The sequence below is a fragment of the Pelodiscus sinensis genome, chromosome 3 (assembly GCF_049634645.1).
Source record: "Pelodiscus sinensis isolate JC-2024 chromosome 3, ASM4963464v1, whole genome shotgun sequence".
Taxonomy (NCBI): Eukaryota; Metazoa; Chordata; order Testudines; family Trionychidae; genus Pelodiscus; species Pelodiscus sinensis.
Genome location: NC_134713.1, coordinates 79,226,303 through 79,244,329, shown reverse-complemented (window position 1 = coordinate 79,244,329; position 18,027 = coordinate 79,226,303). Strand labels below are relative to the sequence as shown.

The following is an 18,027-nucleotide window of genomic DNA, read 5'->3' as shown; positions in this document are numbered from 1 at the left end:
TTTCACAATTCCATCCTTTTCTATAGTCTCTCTCTTTCCCTGTTTTATGATTAAAGTTCCAACTCTACTACTACAAAATGGAACTGTGTTGTAACCAAGTTCCCCAATGGGCTGTTCTTTGAGAAATGGTAACTGCCATTAAGAGCTAGACTTTAAGTGACTGGAACAGTTCTAACTGCAAAAGCACTCTTGACCTACAAGGCTTTCATTGTACAAAAAAAAAACCCACTTTTTTGGTAGCAGTCCTTTAGAAATCAAGCTGAAGGAAACATTCAACTATTTTTGTTCAAGCCCCTGATAGTAGAAAGTGTTGGTTTTCATCAGACAGCAAAAAGATGAGATACATCAGTCAACTGGAACTGTAAATCCAGGAGCAGACTGGAAGGAAAAAAGTGATTGTCCCCAAAGAACTGTCCACTTATGACATCAAAATGAGATGACCCTGCTCTGAATATGTACTTTAGACTACAATAGCACCATGATCACTCATTTCCTTTTCACAGCAGTGAAATAAATATAATGTTGACAACACTAAAACTTAAAAATAAAGTTAACATTTCATTCAGACAAATGAGGGCTATTCATATTTCTCAGAGCTGTTATTTCAAGCTGCCTGTAGATTTGGTTCACTATCACTGCATTGGTTTACATAGATTTCATATTCTGAAGGTCATCTTTTCAATCATCCATGGGTCCAGATTTAATGCAGCCGAAGGTACTGATGGAGTTTACAAATGTCATTACAGAGCCTTTGACCATTATCTTTGAAAACTCATGGAAATCGGGAGAGGTCCCAGATGACTGGAAAAAGGCAAATGTAGTGCCCATCTTTAAAAAGGGAAAGAAGGACAATCCAGGGAAATACAGACCAGTCACCTTTACCTCAGTCTCTGGAAAAATCTTGGAGGGGATCCATTTTGAAGCACTTGGAAGACAGGAAAGCGATCAGGAATAGTCAACATGGATTCACCAATGGCAAGTCATGCCTGACCAATCTGATTAGCTTCTATGATGAGGTAACTGGCTCTGTGGACATGGGGAAGTCACTGGATGTTATATACCTTGACTTCAGCAAAAATCTCATCTCCCACAATATTCTTGCTAGTAAGTTAAGGAAATATGGATTGGATAAATGGACTGTAATGTGGATAGAAAGCTGGCTAAATTGTTGGGCCCAATGCATAGTGGTCAACAGCTCGATGTCTGGTTTGTTGGTCAGTTTCAAGTGGAGTGCCCCAAGGATTGGTTCTAGGGCCGGTTTTGTTCAACATCTTTATTAATGATCTAGATGAGGGGATGGATTGCACCCTCAGCAAGTTTGTGGATGACACGAAGCTATGGGGAGAGGTAGATACATTGGAGGGCAGGGACAGGGTCAAGAGTGACCTAGACAAATTAGAGGATTGGGCCAAAAGAAATCTGATGAGGTTCAACAAGGACAAGTGCAGAGTCCTGCACTTGGGACGGAAGAATCCCAAGCATTTTTACAGGCTGGGTTCCAACTGGCTAAATAGCAGTTCAGCAGAAAAGAACCTGGGGATTCCAGCAGATGAGAAGCTGGATATGAGTCAACAGTGTGCCCTTGTAGCTAGAAAGGCTCATAGCATATTAGGATGCATTGGGAGGAGCATTGCCAGTAGATCTAGCGAAGTTATTATTCCCTTTTATTCAACACTGGTGAGGCCACATCTGGAGTATTGCATCCAATTCTGAGGTCCCCACTACAGAAAGGATGTGGATGCACTGGAGAGGGTCCAACAGAGGGCAACCAAAGAGAGTAGGGGGCTGGAGCACGTGACCTACAAGGAGAGGCTTTGGGACTTGGGCTTATTTAGTCTGCAGAAGGGAAAAGTGAGGGGGGATTTGATAGCAGCCTTCAGCTTCCTGACAAAAGTTTCCAAAGAGGATGGAGAGAGACTGTTCTCAGTATGGATGGATGGCAGAACAAGGAGCAATGGTCTCAAGTTACAGTGGGAGGGCATCTAGGTTAAATATTAGGTAAAACTATTTTAGTAGGAAAGTAGTGAAATACTGGAATGGGTTACCTAGGGAAGTGGTGGAATCTCCATCCCTCAAGGTTTTTAAATCTCTGCTTGACAAAGCCCTGGCTGGGATGATTTAATTGGGATTGGTCCTGAGCAGGTAGCTGAAATCAATGATCTCTTGAGGTCTCTTCCAGCCATAGGATTCTATGATCATAAAAACAAACAAAAAAATTAAATTGTTGTTAATTTTGTTTTAAAGGAAAAGCTTCAAGCCCAAGACGACTGCCACCAGAGAAGACCAGATTGTCAAGTCAGCCCAATGCAACCCTTGTTGAGATCCATGGGTTTTGGTTCTTTTCCTAGCTGACCTTTCACACCTCAGTAAGTATAACCAGCAAAGAGCTACTAATACATTCAATGCTTTTTAAGAGAGATATAATCAGTAGTGTTTTTATTCCATCACTTATTGAGAATATTTAATTTCCTTCTAAAATTAAACCAGCCTTAATGATCCATCAGGTTTTTTTTTTTCATTTTATAAGATGTTTCTATTGTAAGTGAAATCCAAGGCTATCCAGATGTTAGTGGCCTCATTTTGCTAGATAATTTAAAGCGCCATCAGCACTTTTACCTAGTGGATGAACAGGAGTACATATCTAAATGAGTCAATCAATATAAAAACCTGTTACTAAAATTTTCCATGTGGAAAGTGTGCTAAGATCTACAAACTAGAGAGATTTTGTATTTGCTGAAAAAATACTAACATTATTTCTGGAAAAAACACAAGCCATTGTTTTAAAAAGTTACTGATATTACTAGGGGGCTATGATCACTACATGCTCCAACCTCTTTCCCCACCATGGCCGATGGGAAATTACCCCACCCTGTCCTGCTCCTCCACCCTCCGCAGCAAGGATATGTCTACGCTATGGTATAAAGTCAAATTAAGATACGCAACTTCAGCTACGTCAGGGGTGGCCAACCTACTAAATGAACAGAGCCAAAACAGTGGCAGAAAAAATGTGAAGAGCTGCACCAGAATTCTTGAAAGGGGCGGAAGAGGAAGAGCTTCCCACTAGCCAGAGCTGTTAAGAAAAAAAACACCACACTGCCCCTTTAAAAACCATGGGTTAGGCTTTTTGGCCACATCAGGCTCCTGTCAGCCACCACCACCTTGCCGATCCAGTCAGCACATCTGCACCCGGTCAGCACAGGGAGCCAGGAGATGTTTGTTGGGGCACATGGGGTGGCTTCGCAAGCCGCACTTTCAGGGTTGAAGAGCTGCATGCAGCTCATGAGCTGTGGGTTGGCCACCCCAAGCTACATTAATTGCGTAGCTGAAGTTGAAGAAGCTTAACTTGGCTTTTGGTGCTATCACAGGAAGAATATTCTTCCTTCAACTTCCCTTACTCCTTGTGAAAGCAGGGTTATCAGCATCAACCAGAGTGTCCCCTCATTTCAAATACTGCTGTCTTAGCTAAACGGCTAATTCAAACCCTGGAAGATCGACAGCAGCAGCTTCGATCTTCCTCTGTAGTGTAGACATACCCTAAAAGGTGCCCCTCCAGCTAGACTCCTCATGAGAGGGGGCACCAACACACACCCCCATGCCCACTATGCGCACCATCCTCCCCCCTCTATGGCTGACAGGAAATTACCCTCATGCTGTTCTACTGCCCAGCTTTTACAGTAAAAGGCACCCTTCGAGCTGAACTCCCCATAGGGAATAGTCCTTCTCCACTGAGGGCTCCCCAGAGGCAGGCCCCTTTCCGATCCCCAGATCATTATGAAGGTGCCCTTGACCCTCCTCTGATACCCTCTTCTTCCCCATAGTGTGCCCCTCTGGAAGGAGCCCTATGGGGACTTGGCTCAGGCTCCTCCACAGGGAAGGAGGTAGCACTGCCCTGACCTCGTCCCTGGACCTGCCCTCCCCCAGCCTCCTCTGCAGCTCCCCCTCCCCAGCCCAGCTGGGACACGATTAAGTTATGCTGCTCCCCCTCACCGCCAGTTCCTATACAGCTGCTTCTGGCCCCACTTCTGTTTCCAGATCCAGAATCCAGCCACTCCGTGACCCAGCAGGGAACCACCACCTGCCCCATGTCTCTGGTCTGGTCTAAAGCAGGCGGCAGCAGCAGTTTCCCACTGGGTCACGGAGTGGTGAGGCCCCAGACTCAGAAGTGGGGCCAGAGGTGGATGGATGGAAATGAGGCAGGTCAGCAGAGCTCACTGAGCACCCTGCAACCATCCCCCACCAAGATGCCACCAAGGAGCCTGGGCAGGAGGGAGCTGGGCTGCAGGAGCTGGAGCCTGGCAGCAGAGCAGGAGCCACTTCCCGCCAGGTTCCCAGAGCACAGCAAGGAGCTGCCAATGCCCCCTGACCCACCTGCAGGGGGAGCCAGGAGCCAATGGGCAATTCCCACCCTCCACTGCACCCATGCCAGCACCAGCTTCGGTCCTGTTGGGGGGTAGGAATCGCCCCAGCCCCGATAGTGAAGGGTTCTCATCCTGCCCTGAGCCATGGATGCTGCTTCCCTTTCTGACTCTGCCGAGGATCAGGGCAGCGTGGGGCAATGTAGAAGACATGATGATATCATTCTGTCATCCCGCAGGAAAAGTGTTTGTATGTGTATATATATAGAAAGAGATTTATCAACCAATATCTCAAGGCATAAAAAACAATAAGCATATAGCCATCATATCTAATTTGAACATATGTATGACAAGCTTGTGTAATATATAGGCTTGGTGCTAGTATGTTTCATACCATTGATCTACTCTAAAAATAAATGTATCAATATACAAAAGTGTGAAAAGGGTGGTCCCTTGTCCATTAATTATAGTAAGTCTAGCTCCTAGCCTTTCTCGTCTGTAAGCTTGAAATATTGATTTAAAATGTGATGACACTACAGAAGAAAAATCAAATATATGCCAAGTCATTTTTAAAATTAATCTGAAAATTACGTGATCCAACTGAGTTCACCTTCATACTTCACTATTTTTAGTAGAAAGCCTCAACTCCTCACAACAATTGGTAGATTATTTTACAACCACTCTATTCCATCTCAACTGCTTTGAAATAATTTACATGTATTAGCAAAGAACACATGGAGACGCTTCATGCTTTTATAACTACTATTTATGGCTTGTGAGGTGAACAAAATAGAGATCTTCAGAAAAAGAAAAAAAACCCTTCACACAAGACAGGGAAAAAAGTGTCCTTCATAAAACAACAGGCAGTAGCCTGAAAGAGAAATTCTCTCCTGGCAGTGTTGAAATTAGACAATTTAATAAAGACACAGTGAAGTGTTAATATAGTATATATTTACATTCACCAACTTCCAAGAAGAACTCTAGCTTTATCTACATTAGATATTTTTTTTTTTTTGGTCTAAGGAGCTTGAAGTAGAAAATATAAAATATAATATGTAGTTCTTTTCATAATATGTATTACTGGGAGGACTAGATAAAAGGACTGTCCCAATCTCATATCTAGTTAAATTTGAGATTTAATTTATTCAGTCAATAATTCATCAGTGGATAAAAAAATGCACAAAAGTACAGGATTTACACTAACTCAAAGAGCACGTAATTATAGTGGCAAATAAACTAGGAATAAGGCCCAAAACCCACCGTCTGCTACTTACCCATTTAGGAAATGTGAATTTGATTGATGAACGATGATTTTATCCTTTAAAAGCAATTTGCTTTATCATCATGATTATCTTCCTGAGTTATTTATAACTAGCAAGAAAATGAAAAATTGTGAGTTACAACAATATATGTACCTGGTGTAGGTGGCAGCAGCAGCCTGGAGCCCTGGGCCCTTTTGAATTGCTGGGTCCTGCGGTGATTGTTCCCTTTGCTCCTCCCCTCCTGTTGGCAGGCCTCATGACCATGACTAAGATTTTGAGGGAGTGGAAAAATACATTTTGGGCCAATACACAATGGCAAAGCTCTATTCTTTAAAAGTATTCCCATAGAAAGAGAGGACAGTATTTCACTTCACAAAGTAAATCTTATTTCATAATGTGACTTAGGGCTTCTCTACACATGGAGTTACTCTGAAATGCCTATTCCAGAAGAACTGCATGCAGGGACATGCTGAACCCAGAATTAAAATGCCTTTTTCCAAGTTAGCTTAATCCCAGTTTGGAAGTGGACTAAGCAAAATCAAATGATGTCACTCTTATTCTAAAAGAAGAATGTCCACATATAATTATTCCAGAACAGCTATTTACAGTCAAGATGATTCTTTAATAATTTTCAGATGTAGACAAGCCCTTAGGCCTGTCTATATTAATTTGCACCCTTATAACTAAACCCTTAGGCCAGGTCTACACTAGACCTGGAAGGTCGTCTTAAGGTACACAACTCCAGCTATGTACAATATGTAGCTAAGTCATCTTACCTTAAGCCAAGCTTGGCTGCATCCGCACAAAGGGAGGTCAATGGGAGCAAATGTGTTGTACCAAATAAAAGCAAGCAGGATCTTATGAGGGGGATAAGGCAAAAAGCCACATTTATTGTAAAGATAATAATAAAAAATAAAGAAAAGATAGAAGCAAACAACGTTGTTTAACTACTTATTCCTAACACTACTTAACCCTTATACACTTGTGTATATATATATATATATATAAAACCATTCATTCATACATCCATTCATTCAAGTTCTGTGTATAGTTACCAGCCTGGAAGTTGCTTGTGACAGAATACTGGCCAGGTACTCTGTACACAAGTGATGGTAGTGGGGAGCGAAGTCCTGATCAGATGCGCATCTGAAGCTCCTGGTAGGCTGGCAGCAGAACCTTGGACTCTGATTCCATAGTTTTTTAGTCCAGTTCTTATAGGAATTTCTTCCTATGCCAGTCTATGGAAATTGCTGTATCATGCTGATGTCTCCAGGGTGGCTGCCAGGTGCTCATCAGTGATCTCATCGGGTGGACCTCCAGTTTCTCCACTTGACACCTTTTGGTTGCACTGGCACCTGACGCCTTCTTCAGCCCTTTGTTGCTGTATTCTCAGGCTGGCACCTCTCAGAACCATTCACTCATCATCCAAGCACTCTCTCATACATTCATACAGTATTTTGTATAATAATAAAAGTTGTAGTTACAGAAAGTTTCTGGGTGGTATTGCTTAAAACATTCTCTGAGTGCTGAATAAAGTTACAATGTTTTAAAGAGAACAGGCCTCAATTAAGTAACAATGCCCTTAAGTCAATTACAGGGCTTGGCTCCCATAGCAGAGTTAGTGGCTTGACAATGCATTGTTACAATGTATCTCTGCAATGTCAATTTCAAGCAGCCCCTTGCACAAGCTTGAGTATGCCCTGGAGCGCAGGGGGGGAGGGGGGGCTGTTTCTGGCTACATAGGATTATATTCTTAACAGTTCTAAGTTACATGACCTAATATATTATATTCTAAAGGGGCAATAATAATCATAAATCTAAACATTTAACAATCTTAACAAATAATAATAATAATAAGAAGAATCCTAATAAATCTAAACACTTTAAGTTGTGGGGAACAAATTATGGGGAGTCACTTCCATTTGGGGGAATCACATTTTTAATACATTAATATGTTATCCCTACATACTCCCCCTTTTGACACTACGATATCTGGTATACTCGTAGTGTCACTTTGTATTTAATCTGTTTAAGAGAAGGTATCGTGAGGCAACATGTGTTTGATTGTAATGTAACAAATGTTCTTTTTTTTATCCAGGTTAGGTGACTTGCCCAGAGCGAGAGAAAATAGTGATTTTATCCAGGGCAGCTTGGGCAACAGTTTGAAACCCAATTAACAGTGCATGAATTTATGTGCTCTTATCCCATATAGTGTAGGCATCCTTGCATTTAGCCCTGAAAACAAAATTGGTGGTGTGCCTCAGTTTCCCTTTTCACATCACACGCCAATTTTGGAATTCTCCTTTCTCAGGTGAGAAGCTTCATTACTAATTACAAGTACTAACAGTATAATACCAGTGTTACAAGGCTTTTGAACATACAATGTGCTCTTGGGTACATTTTTTTTTTAACCATTTCCAGGGTTTTGGTACAATATCCTGCACATTGAACATTGTTACATTCTTAGTAACTGCAGTACAGTGGTTATGAAAGTTAGCATAAGTAGCAGGAACAAATCCATCCCAAATGTACGCTGACAATTTTGGGTTATTAGGTTGAAAAATCTGCAGCCTTCCTTGGCCACATAGGTTTTGCCCCATTGCCCTGTGGTTTTAAATGCAAAACTCCCTCTTCCAAAGACAAAAGGCCTGGCTGGGTGTGCCTCCCCTGGGAACACTCCTGTCCCAAATACACTGACTTCCCAGCAAGCTGGTCATACTCAGTTACTTGGTTGCCAGACTGCTCCAATTCCCTGGCTGATTCTGCCTCTTCTGAAACAACTATCAGTTCCTCTGAGATTTCTCCACAGCCATTTACACTGGGTTTTTCTAAATGCAGTTAACATGTTTAATGCTTATTGAACCTTTCCTGCCTAGGGCAGATTATTTTTAACACAGTATACTAGTTAGTTAGACAGACAGACAGACATGAGACAAACACAAAACATAAAACAATCTTTGTTGCAACAATACATCCATGGTGTTGTAGGGTATTTAGCTGGTACCAGCTTGTCCTGATTTTCTGAAAGACAAAACAAGAACATACTTCTACCCCTTTGGGGGTGGCATTATTATTTACATACTTTCTCTTTTTATTTTACAAATATGCTTTCATGTCTCTTTGCTTACAATTACTCCTATAGTTAAATATTTTTGTTTTGTAGCAAAACAGGTTTCAATGGTTTTTACCCCTTCTTGTGGGTGAATTACCCCACTGTGTAATTATTAAATTTAGGAGGTGTACTTTAGTTTTCCTCTTATACAGCAGACTAAGTTAGTAAGTTTCTGCTGTGTTAGGTTTATGAATAGAGAGTAGCCAAGAAGCATTATTACTATAATGCTGGGAGGGTTTTAAGTGTGAGATGTGTTTCCAATGATTATTTTAACATTTTAAAGGTTTTTCTTTTTAAAAAAAAAAGAAAATCATGTACATATTACAGGGTTAATTATGAACATTAGCATTAAATAACAAGTAGCCCTGTGGATCTTACCAATAGGTGTTTAAGTATCCTGTGATAGCATGCCTTTTATTTAGACAACTTAGCTTTGAGACCAGTGTGTTTAAAACCATCTTGAAATTTTTCCATATGCAGACCCCTTTTTGTTCTGGTCTCAGGTAGTTTGCTAATCAAACTATTTATTTACCTGCAAACATTTTTTTGTTTGTTTGTTTGTTTTTTTTTGTTTGTGCTGCCAGCTAGGGCATTTGCACCACAGACACTTTCTGGCTTGCTTTTAGATTAAAAGCTGTTTGTAGCTTTGTCTTAAAAAGGGACACAATAACTTTTGCCAGAGATTTACAGTTTTGAGTTTTTACTTTAAGTTCTGCTTTCTCACACAGCAACCTGAAAAGGAAATTACAACCTGTTGTGGCTCCTGGAGCCTTCACAGGATTTTGATTTGTTTCCAGTTTTTACCTCCTTCTACAATATACATTGCATGTCACAGGAAAATGTGCATTCTTTGTTTATAATGTTATTTAGCCATATTAATTTTTGCATCGGGTGTAACTATTTCTTTTATGCTCACTGAGTTTTCCTATACTTTTATTAAACAACTTGGTATGAAATGGCTTTACTAAAAACAAAACAAACCAATTTGTTTTAAGCATACAAAACAGTTTACTAACCTACAAAACAGGAGTTCTGGATCTTAAAAACCTTACCTACTATTTACACTGTATTTACACACAGATACATGCATATATTCTCTGAATATTTCTAACACTATTTTTACATACCTGTACAAAGATTACATTCACTTTTATTCATTTGGGGGTACTTAAGTTCCCAATAGTACCCTCTTGAAGTTTTTTAGTCAAATTTGCCTGGATTATTTACAGACACTCTTTTGGAAAAGGGCCCCTTTTTCCTTCAGAATGGCTGCAAAGAAACCAAGAATTCTTTTCCTATAACATTTTAGCATTTTCACAACTGCTCAATTTCCTCCAGACTCTGTAGAGTTAACTTTTCTGTGGTTTTTTTTTTTCTTTCTTAAAACACTTTCTTATTTCTTAATGAGAACTGGCATTGTTTCAGATATTACTTTTTGTAAGTATTGTTTTAAGGATTTAGATTTACAGTACCTGTACTTACTACTTTTTCTTAGTTCTACCACAAGGCCTTCAATCTATCTTTTGCCTGCCTGCTTGTCTGGGCCTGATCCTGTTTTTTCTTGATGAATGGCCCTTTTCCATGGACACAGGCTTTGTCCCATTACCAGTTTAGCAAGGAGGGTGGCCTTGTTCTCTAAACCCCACACCTCCTGGTCCTTTTTTTTTTAAAGCATATTCCTGAAAACTTTGAGAGTGCTACTTTAACTCTCAGTACCCATCCTTAAGGGAATCTAGCTGTGTCTGGGTACTGAGGGACAGACATTTCCAACTTTTTGCTTTTGCAGCAGAGGCTTTTACATTTTGCAGTTTCCTATTTGAATGTTTATAATTAGTTAATTTGAGGAACACCTTATTACAGGTTTTATAGGAGCCAAACTGAATCTGTGTTTTCTTTTCCCTTTTTCTTTTGGGTTTAGCTTTTTCTGCAGAGAGAGATTTTTTTTTTTCTTTGCAGGTAGCTAAGTGGAGGTAACTGTTATTACATGCCTCCCATAATAGCCAAATTGCTGCTGCATATCCTTTGGCAGCATTAGAAGGTCTGTACATGAGGATATACTGTGCCAATCTATCCTCTAGGTCCAAAATATTACAAACATCTTCAAGGGCTTGTCCAGTCCAGGGACTTGTGCCCATATCTCTGAAGGATTTGTTTAAAGAGTGTTATTTCTTTATAAAAGGTGAGGTTTGAGCTCCTTCAAACTTTATTCCTCCCTCTGAGACCGCTTTTCCTGGACTTTTTTTAAACATCTTTAATACTTGTGTAGTTTCCTTTATCACCCCTGAACCCTTCCAGCGAGTGACACAGCCTAGACTATTAATTAATAATCGTAGCTTCTTTTTACAGCCTAAATTATTTTAATAATTGTAGCTTCTAGTTACACAGCCTAGATTATTCCAATGAATAACCATAGCTTCTATTTACAGCCTAAATTATTTCAATAATTGTAGCTTCTTTTTACTATGAGCTCTTTTGTGAAGCCTCTACCCTCTGGAGGTCAGCAGGCTTTGGTTAACCAAAATAAAAAGAAAGAAAAAGAAAAAAAAAATAGAACTGCTCTTTGTAGAGTCAGCTGTGTGCACACTAATGTTCACAATACCTGAGGCTTTTTACCAATATTCCCCCTTTCGCATTCTCCACCAAAATGTTGTACCAAATAAAAGCAAGCAGGATCTTATGAGGGGGATAAGGCAAAAAGTCACATTTATTGTAAAGATAATAATAAAAAATAAAGAAAAGATAGAAGCAAACAACGTTGTTTAACTACTTATTCCTAACACTACTTAACCCTTATACACTTGTGTATATATATATATATATATATATAACCATTCATTCATACATCCATTCATTCAAGTTCTGTGTATAGTTACCAGCCTGGAAGTTGCTTGTGACAGAATACTGGCCAGGTACTCTGTACACAAGTGATGGTAGTGGGGAGCGAAGTCCTGATCAGATGCGCATCTGAAGCTCCTGGTAGGCTGGCAGCAGAACCTTGGACTCTGATTCCATAGTTTTTTAGTCCAGTTCTTATAGGAATTTCTTCCTATGCCAGTCTATGGAAATTGCTGTATCATGCTGATGTCTCCAGGGTGGCTGCCAGGTGCTCATCAGTGATCTCATCGGGTGGACCTCCAGTTTCTCCACTTGACACCTTTTGGTTGCACTGGCACCTGACGCCTTCTTCAGCCCTTTGTTGCTGTATTCTCAGGCTGGCACCTCTCAGAACCATTCACTCATCATCCAAGCACTCTCTCATACATTCATACAGTATTTTGTATAATAATAAAAGTTGTAGTTACAGAAAGTTTCTGGGTGGTATTGCTTAAAACATTCTCTGAGTGCTGAATAAAGTTACAATGTTTTAAAGAGAACAGGCCTCAATTAAGTAACAATGCCCTTAAGTCAATTACAGGGCTTGGCTCCCATAGCAGAGTTAGTGGCTTGACAATGCATTGTTACAATGTATCTCTGCAATGTCAATTTCAAGCAGCCCCTTGCACAAGCTTGAGTATGCCCTGGAGCGCAGGGGGGGAGGGGGGGGGCTGTTTCTGGCTACATAGGATTATATTCTTAACAGTTCTAAGTTACATGACCTAATATATTATATTCTAAAGGGGCAATAATAATCATAAATCTAAACATTTAACAATCTTAACAAATAATAATAATAAGAAGAAGAATCCTAATAAATCTAAACACTTTAAGTTGTGGGGAACAAATTATGGGGAGTCACTTCCATTTGGGGGAATCACATTTTTAATACATTAATATGTTATCCCTACAAATGCTCCTGTCGGCTTCCCTCAGTCCTTGCAACTATGAGGAGGAGAACAGGTACCAACTGGAGCTGCCCTCAGCATTCAATTTACTGGTATATACTAGACCTGCTAAATCTAATGCCAGAACGTCAATCTCCAGTGCAGGGAGTGATGATGTGCCCTTAATAGAGTAAACCCTTAAACAGAAGTACTACTACACCGATAGGGTTTATCTTGGAGCAGTTCATTGGATTAAATTGAACAAGTGACAGCACCTATTTACATCATATGGCTCATTTACATTCTGGTTTGTAATAGTGTAGATATATTACATATTGGTGCAAGTTTCTCAAATGTAGTCAGGACCTAAATAAATATGGCAGCCTCTTAATGTATGGCTCCACTGCAACAGGGAGCACACCTCCCACCCAGCCAGCCAGACACATGCTACTTCTGCTTGAGCTAATGCATTAAAAATTGCTGACCTGAGCAGAGCTAGTCAGAGCCTTTCTATCCATGCTGGGAGGCATGCTTCCCACAGCTGCACTGTAGACTAACCTTACTCAATAGATCCACTCCCCTGCACATCTCCTTTATGGGCTAAAATACATTTTAAAAATCACTTTTGACTCATGTCAGGATTGCTGATCCATGGATCATTAACAGCATTGATACTTGTGTTCAGATTACAGAATTTTTATTGTTGTTTATGTATGAGTCAAGAAGGCAGCCTGGCTTTCAGTTTCCAGACTATGTTTGCAAGACTGGCAGGTAGATAAACAGCTTTTCCACTTGTGAACACAGGGACACCCCAAAAAGGTTGATTTTTTTTCTTTTATAAAAAAGCCATTATTTGCTTAGCAATATCACAAAATGTCAAACTTGATTTTGTTGTGGGAACTCAAGGATATTTATTAAGAGCACCAACTGGTACACCCTGGTCCAGTTCTGCTCTCTGGTTAGATACCAATCTGTTGTGACTGAAACCAATCATTGCATTCCACCTGATTCTAAGTCCCTTAGGTCTGGGTAATCAGTGATCTCTGCTCCTAGCCCTGGTCTCTCAAAACCAGTCCACAGCCTGCTTGAGTTGCTTAGATTTATCCATCTTGTTCCCAGAGTCCACACCTGCGTGTCAGAGCTCTGGTTTCCTAGTTATAACCTCAGGGACAAAGAGGCAGTAAAGCAAAGATATTTCTTATCCATAAACACCAAACTCAAAGTCCAAAAGAGTTACAGATTTATGTAAAACAAACACCTAAGTACAATCATCTGATCATATTTCAGCAGACTTGAGTGTCCTGGATTCGGTCCGAGTCCTTAGACTAGGCAGTCCCTCCAGCCTTGTTGGCCTGGTAACCTTGATTCTGGAAGTGGAATGGCATCCCTTCTTTAGAAAAGCACTCTTTCAAAAACAATTTTGTCATCTGTTTCTCCACGTGCTACCAAACGTGGGGGAGATCCAGGCTCTCTACCCAAGAGTCCCACTCGCCACTCTTCTCCTATCAGCTTCACAGTCAATGTCCCCACTGATAGAAAACCCATTGTTCCAGTAGGAAAGAGTCCTTCAATGTTGCTTGTCCTTGATTAGTCAGAAAAAGCTTCTCAGATATAGTCCATCACCTGGGTCTCAAGCTTTTGCTACCCCACCCAAAAAAGCTTTGATCTACAGCGAAGGTTACACTAAAAATGAATTGATCATTAGGATTCATGTTTCTCAAATCTGGAATTAGTTTTCTCATTACATTTTGTTCCAATTAGTTTGGTAATATTGATAGGACAGGCAGACAAAAATAATATTTTAAGTAGCTTGGAAGAACCGTTGTCTAATTTAACAAAACACTGTCTTTTTGTTAGGACTCCACGTTCCTATCCCCACCACTTTTCCCTCTTCACTGTCTCCACCTCTCTGTCTCGTGCCAGGGCCAACTAAACTTCCAGCCAAGTAAAGCATGATTAAGCTTGCTTCCCATCCTATTCATGCCTCTGGAGTCACAAGAGTTAGCAGAATGTGACACATTAGGGGTGAAAAGCTTTTTGTACAAATCTGCTACTATACTCTCAGGCCCAGACTGAGTTACATTTCCAGACTTAGACTTCCCATATACATAAGGGGAGCTATCACTAGACCAACAAGCAAGTAGAATTTTAAAATATAATTATGTTCTGGTGGTGGTTAGTCTATAATGTAGACAAGGCACTTTTGTATTCTATTTTAAAACATTTTACTGTAGTTGGAAACTTTAAAGTGGTTCCTTACACACTTAATTTTTCATAACTTATGATTTCCACATTGTGAAACTAGTAGCAATTACAAAATCTTATTGAACTAAATTTTTGTACATTTTCACTATACAAATAATATGAATTCACAACATTCCTAATATACATTCACAACATGCCTTTACTGCCATCATTGCCATGCACTCTAAATAGCAGCAAGAAAAATTTAAAAATAGGCTGAAGAAAAAAATTCTCAATATTCCATCCCTTTTGTAGCTAATCTCATTACCACTGAACTGCTTTTTCACCACATCCTTGAATCATTCCCCTCGTTTAACAACAAATCTAGCTCTTTGGAACATGCAATTTGGCAGCCTTTTCTGGCAATCTGTTCCATATGTTTACTACAAATTGTGTAATAGTGCTTTGCTTGAGCGGTGTGTATTTCTGGACTTAAATTCTGCCCTCTAAATCAGCAAAGTCAGTGGGATACAGTCACAGTCACTAAAGATTTCAATTTTTAACTTGATTTCAGGTGGTTTTGTTTAAAATTATACTAAGACCCTTCAAGAAGGCTTTGGAGATATACAGTGTCTCCGCTCAATATAAAACACTGTGGCATTGTTATGGGTGTGCGAAAAAGCAAATCAGAAGTCACAGCATATTGTAAGAAGGCTTGAGATTATAGTTAATGTGTACCATTCAGTACCACAGCACAGCAGGTTATGCTAAAGATTGAATCAAAGTCTCAATCATGGCCTTGTTACCTTGTTATAACTATTTTAACATTGTTTTCTTTACTTAATAGTGACATTTATTTCAAATCCTCAGCTATTCCAGTATTTCAGCTGCTAGGGAATGATAGGGAAGCTGAATTAAATTTTCATTAGTGGCTTAATCTAAAAGCAACATAAATGATTCTGATCTACTGCATATTTTTCTTCTTAGGCTTAAAGTTCGTCTACATAAATCCTATTCCTTTTCATAACAATGGATAATCAGAGCAATAACTGCCATCTGCTGGGAGATCTGGGAGTTGTTTCTGACTCAGATTGCTTTAGTTTTTGTTTGTTCGGGTTGTTGGGTTTCGGGGGGGGGGTTGGGGGGGAAATATCTAATGGGACTAGTTAAGCTTAGATGATGACTTTGGCCCAGGGAATAAACATTTATAGGAAACAAATTCTTCTCAACTCCAGATACAATACAGAGGCAAAAGAATGGATCTCAGAGCAAGTGAGCCGCCACAAAAAAAGAGATACAAGTTGGTCAGTTCTATTCTGTAAGTGGACAAAAGGGGAGAGGAGGAAAATAGTTTTTGGAATCTATGACTTTGCCCCTCTTTTTTGGCATTAACTTAGAATTTTGGAAATTAACTTTTGTACTCCTGAAAGAAACAGTATCACAATACTACTAGGCAGAAGCACCCTTAGCCTCAGTTAAGATTTGTCTACATTAGAAAACATTATTGTGTTTACAGAACACAGATTATCTGACATGAAGCTAAACACAATTTGTTCTGGTCTAAATGGACTGAAAAAGATTATTGTGTTTGTTAATTTGAATTCTCAGTGCTGTTTAAACACAACATTTTCTAATGTGGACAAGTCCTTAGCATCCAAAAATGGGGCTTAACCCATAGGTAGCCACAGCCTAAATATTGTATGTTCACTAAGGATCAACAGGTGGCATGAGGATTCAGTGTTACAATTTAAGCTGCAGGTTACTCTTAACGATATAGTCTTCGCTAATACAAAGTGGAAAGATTCAGAGAGGTTTTTTGCACTAATATACTTAAAACATATTTTATAGAAACAATAAAAACAGTAGCATCTATCAAATGTTGAAAAATGCTTTAACTTGAGTAGATAAAGAAGTGTTACTAGATGGCATACAAGAGTTATTTGCTCAAGGCTACAGTAACTGCTTTGTTTTCCAAGATACAATAAAATATAATCTGGAATCATCAAGATGTTTGTGCACCAAAGCAAAACTATGGTTTTATTGTTAACACTTGTTCTACTTTTGCCCACAGCTGTCTGTTGCAACAACTCACATCCTGTTTCAATCAACACAGATCATAAATTTTTCAAGAAGAGGATGTATTGTATAAGTTTTTGAAGCATAATGTATCTTTATGGGGCTACAGAAGCACACCACAGACTGTTTCAATGGAAATAAGCATTCTTTTCATTTTGTTGTCATAGTCCAAAGCCAATATGAAAACACACTGTTCTAGATTTTTCATTTTCTCTACAGAAGTACTATTATGCACAGAGAAATTTAAAACAATTTAAAATTGGAAATTTAAAATTTCCAGAGAAATTTAAAACAATTCTAATCCATATGTGCATGCACATAATATGAATTAATGTTGCCAGCCTGGATAGTCCAACTACAGCCAAACCATAAAAGGGAAGGAAATTAGCAGTTTAATTATTCCCCTTACTACATCTGAACTTCAGCATCCATTTCCCACCTCCGCCATGTTCTCTCTACCACTCATGGCTACATAATTATATATATTTTGATGTTTAATATAATGTGGTTGTAACCCTCAGAATTACCCCATACATGACGTCATGCATCTGACAAAGTAGTCTGACCCACAAAAGCTCATGCCCAAATAAATCTTTAAGGTGTCACGGGATTTCTCATTATCACGACCAAGGTATGTAATTTCATACTAATGGAAGTCAGATCATGGTAATAAGATTATATAGTGTGGCCATTAAATAAGTTTTTCTGTAACATTCAGGAAAAAAAATGTGACAAGGATGATCTACAGCTCTTCAAGCACACCAAGCAAGAACCATATCCCCAGGCAACTGCATTATTTTAAAACTGTGGTGTGTGAATCACAGTTGGTTTATAGAGCTTCTGCTGTCACAACAGTGACTCAGCCCTGGACCAGCTTTATCTAGAGCAGGTCAAAACTGTATTTTGAATAGAAAAATGTTTGGACATTTTTACCTTGTGAGAAAGTGTCAATTTTCATGACATTTCAATTTGAAAGAGTCCAAGTGTTTAATTTCAACTTTATCAATTTCACTCATTTTGTTTTGACTTATACTATAATATTAAAAGTAATATTTCATCAACATGAACTGTTTTTATGGTTCCAACATTTTTTGGAAATTTCAGCTTTTCAGTTCAATTTAGAGTCAAACAAGCCTTCAAAATGTTGGAAGTTCCTGAAAAACAGAAATTGCATATTCTGACCAGCTCCAGTTTCATTGTAAACCACTGCTAATGGTCTTGGGTTACGTCCTTAGAAAGAGGGTTTATATCACTTGTGAATTATAATCCTACTTGAT

At 39.3% G+C, this 18,027-nt stretch overlaps 1 long non-coding RNA gene across 1 annotated transcript; it reads left to right on the top strand.

Annotated features, from left to right (window-relative positions):
* The first annotated feature begins 739 nt into the window (after positions 1-739).
* LOC112545824 (uncharacterized) lies at positions 740-17,511 on the top strand. Its single transcript, XR_003089371.2, has 3 exons — positions 740-1,016; positions 2,245-2,366; positions 16,746-17,511. It is a non-coding gene; the product is annotated as an uncharacterized LOC112545824 (long non-coding RNA).
* The last annotated feature ends 516 nt before the right edge of the window (positions 17,512-18,027 follow it).